Here is a 4252-nt window from a genome sequence, read left to right as displayed (position 1 = left end):
TATGTGTGTGTTTCTGCCTATCTTTCTGTCTGTCTGTCTTTCTGTCTGTCTGTCTGTCTGTCTGTCTGTCATGCTGGTCCTAAACATTGGCTATATTCTCAGGCTCAAGTGGGTTATTATTGGACAAATCTTTCTTTGTGAACCTTGTGCCCCTTTGGTCTGTCTGCGTGTCTGTATGTCTGTGTGTCTATTTGTCTATCTGCGTCTGTGCCTGTTTGTTTGTTTGTTTGCCAGCTTGTTTGCCTGTCAGTTTGTCTATTTGTCGAACTGTCTGCTTGGCTATCTTGGTCTACATCATATTCTCTCTCTCTCTCTCTCTCTCTCTCTCTCTCTCTCTCTCTCTCTCTCTCTCTCTCTCTCTCTCTCTCTCCCTCTTTCCATAACTCTAGGAGTTCCCTTTGAACGTTTGTAGGCGTGCGCTTATGGGTGTCTGTTTATTTGCGTATGAGTGTATAAAGTTCTCCCTTCCCACCCACCCAATTCTTTTTTTTGGTGCGAATGAGCTTACGTGCGTTGACAGGGAGGTACATATTTGGTTTATTTCTTTGCTTTCTCTGTCTTTTTGGTGTGTGTGTGTGTGGGGTGGGGTGGCGGTGGGGTTGGATTGGTTAGTTTGAAGGAAGGTTAACAAGTTCGCTTTTTACAGTTATCTTGGGTTCAGGCTAAAATTATGTTTCCTTCAGAGATTGCAACATTTACCTTTACCCTTTCTTCCGTCTATAAATAAATAGATAAACAGATAAATAAGTAAAAAACAAACAGATAAATAGATAAATAAATAAATAAACGTATTGTCGTATGTTTAGTTGTAGACAATGTTTGGTCTGGAAACAATGGGTCTTTTTGTCTGGCTCATGCGAAGCTACAGCAGAAGAAATATTCTCGAGCTTCTCAACACGCTGTACGTATTGATTTCAGCTAAAGTAGTTTGTGACTGGATTGGCGGTACGTGTATCTGGATGGTCTTTACTTTCCCTATGTTTTTTGTCTTATCAGTCTTGCTTTTTACACACATTAAAATACCGCTGTTGTGTAGTTGTGCTTCTCTTAATCTCCCCCACCCCCACCCCAAACAAAAACAGTGGGTGGTTGGCGGGTGCTCTGGTGTGGCTAGCTTCTTCTTTCCTATCAAACATCTATCGTCTTTGTCTCCCCTCCTTCTTTTTTATGTTTGTTACTCTCTTGTAACACCTTTAATCTTCGGCACTTATATGACCTTACTGTGTTGCAAGTGCCGTAAAACACGTATTAAAACTAAAACTAAAACAAAAACAAAGCAAAAAAAAAAAAAAAAAAAAAAAAAAAAAAAAAAAAAAAAAAAAAAAAAGGGGGAGAAAAAAGAAAGAAAAGCTCCACAAAAAGATAAAATCTAGCTTAATTTCAATATTGGTTTTAGCTCAACCATTGACGTATGGTCTACGAAGTACTGGCGTGTCATCTTAGAGTTTACACTGTTTGTTTTGCTGTAGGCTTTTTGGGTTGTTGTTATTTCTGTCGATGGCAAAGATCAATGCCCGATGTGATCCAAGATTATTATAATCCTTTTCCCGAATGTCATAAACCAGAAATTCGCTCCAGCTCTGAATGTATCCGTCTAGGTGTAAATAGTTGTAATGTTTGCGCGTAGGTGGAAATTATCGGAATGTTTACATCCTCATTAACACAATATATATCACGTAGGAGGCCCACTGTTGTTTGACAAGGCCAATCGAGGCTGAGTAGATACAGCTTTCAAGCAGAAAGAGGGAGATTCTCGATGATGAAATAGTTCCTGCACCGGGAACCTAACTCATGTCGCTTGGATACAGCAGTTAAGAGCTTAACCACTACGCCAGAGAAGCCGGTGAAATAAAACTTCCTCACTAAAAATGCACTGTTAATTATCCCTCGTGGCATACTGTTCACTACAGTGGACACGATTTTAAAGTCAAGACATGCTGCCTCTTACATCCGTATATTCTTTTTAATTCATCAATTTGTTTTGTCAAGAAAGTTGAAATCGTTCTTGTTTTATAGCTGAAGTCAGGAGCAGTGTTGCTCTCTACTATAGCCCTTTCATCAAAGTAAAACGTCTTTCTATGCTTAATGTCCATTACAGTGGACACATAGCCATCACGAAACGTAATCAGAGTTCATTACGGCCACTACGGTGAACAAATTGAACTCCCTTAGTTTGAAAAAAAAAAGAATTAATTTTATGTGATTTCCATGGATAAAACAACTTGTCGAGTGAATTTGAACCACTAATTGTTATTGCTTCATACTTCATGAAAATTTTTATTGAGAACACCTAACCGTAGGAACTATTGCGAAATCAGTTTTTGATGACTGATTTTTTTTTAAATTTGCACCCCAATTTTAATCCTGCGGCGAATTTCAGATTAATTCTACGTCACAGCGCGTCTCCACGAAATCTGAAAGTGATTTTACGAAAAATATCAAGCAGCGCTTGATTTCTCGACCTTGTCCTCATTCCATCGCCCAATCGTCCTAATTTTGTATAATTTTGTGGTCACACCTAACAGTTTATCGTATGATCGCTAGATCGCCCAATTTTTGTACAATTTATCGCTACGTGTAACCGGACTATTTCAGCTTGACTGAATATTTACTATTGTGATTTAGTAAAATGGACTTCGCAGAGGTTTGGAAAAGAAATATGGACAGACTAGGTCTCCGAATACCCCGTGTTCTGAAATCAAGTAATAAAGTAATCAAGTATCATACTAAATTATTCTGAACCAGCTGCACTCGGAACCATAATATTAATATGTGGCACGACGCGATGGAATCAGGCGCTTGTCAAATTTTGAACATTAAGAGTTATTGGTATTTTCTTAAAGCTTGTTCATTTATCTTGCTTTTAATGGAAAAATACTCGTCTATCTTGAATAGATGTTGAGCTGTTTGTGATTGAAGGAGGTGGGGCTGTCTGGTGTCAGAGGAAAACAAATTGAAAAAATGGCCATCAAAGTTTACTGACTTCCAAAACTTGAGTGTCTTTGGAAACTGCTCATATTCATTTTTGGTACCTTTGATCTACCATTTGCAATAACATATTTCACACAGAAGTGTGTTTTTAAAAGGACATTATAAATGCTGAGCCAAATAACAAAAATTCGATAAAAGTTGGCAAAGCGGCTGAAAAATATTGGTTTCTATAATTTCATACTTTTGACGAGCGCCTGCTTCCACCAAGATGCCTTACATTACACACGGTGTTAGAATCAACTTTCATTACTTTTTTTTTCTGTTTATAATTCCTCGCAGGCCAGACAGATTTTCAGTTCAGATCCGATTAATTAAGGAGAGTCTAGTAGATGGTGGAAATGTACAAGTCATTTAGCTACTTATTACTAGAAGCTCTGCTGCCACCTACCTCGTGCAAACTTAATGACGAGTGGGGAATGTTTCCTATTCGATTTTTAGTTAAGGGGGAGTGTTTCCTACTCTTTGGTTAATTAAAATCATTTATAAGTTTCTGGCTTCTGCATCCAAGCAGCAGTGGTCAGTCTTACTTTCCTGGGAATCATAGGGAGTGAGTGGTGGGCAGGTGCTCCGGTGTAGTTCTTTTTTATTTTTAATCAAACATCTATCGTTCTTAATCTTTCCTCCTTTTTGTGTTTGTTACCCTCTTGTAACATGTCTAATCTTCGACACCTATATGACCTAACTGTGTTGCAAGAGCTGTAAAACTCTTAACAACAACAAAAAAGGGACCCCCCCCCCCAGAAGAAATACAGAACCCCTACAGAGGCTGTGGTTGCTGTGATTTCAGTTTAATAGTAAAGTTTATGATTTCTGTCTTCGAGTTTGTCTGTGATTTTTCTCTAACAATTTGTCTTTTGGTTTCTGTCTATGAGTTGGTCTGTGATTATTGTCTACGAACTTGTCAGTGATGTCTGTCTATGAATTGGTCTGTGTTGACCTCCCCTCCACATATCATGCACGAGGCTTCCTAACCTCCGTTGCACACATCTGACCTTTCACGTTTCCCATGAGTGTCTACTCCTGAGGTTACTCCCACATCCACTTGTCAGAGATACCTGTCATAACTGCACGTGTTTTTGCTTGTCTCTACCTGTCTCAAGTGCTTGATCTCCTGTCTCCAGCTCACATTACGATTAGCCTTTCTGACAAAAAAACAAAACGAATAAACACATACAAACAAAACATCCCCCAACCACCACCCAAAAAAAAAACCCGCACAAAAAACCTCTAGAAATACTAAATTATAAAAAACAAAGCAATA

General features: G+C 38.6%; 1 protein-coding gene across 1 annotated transcript in view; it reads left to right on the top strand.

Annotated features, from left to right (window-relative positions):
- LOC101852733 (5-hydroxytryptamine receptor 2B) overlaps positions 1 to 4252 on the top strand; it is a gene marked incomplete at its 5' end in the record, with an annotated part of 22628 nt that overhangs the window by 2254 nt on the left and 16122 nt on the right.

Source organism: Aplysia californica, unplaced genomic scaffold, assembly GCF_000002075.1.
Source record: "Aplysia californica isolate F4 #8 unplaced genomic scaffold, AplCal3.0 scaffold00871, whole genome shotgun sequence".
NCBI classification, from domain to species: Eukaryota; Metazoa; Mollusca; class Gastropoda; order Aplysiida; family Aplysiidae; genus Aplysia; species Aplysia californica.
This window is presented reverse-complemented; position numbering and strand designations above follow the sequence as displayed.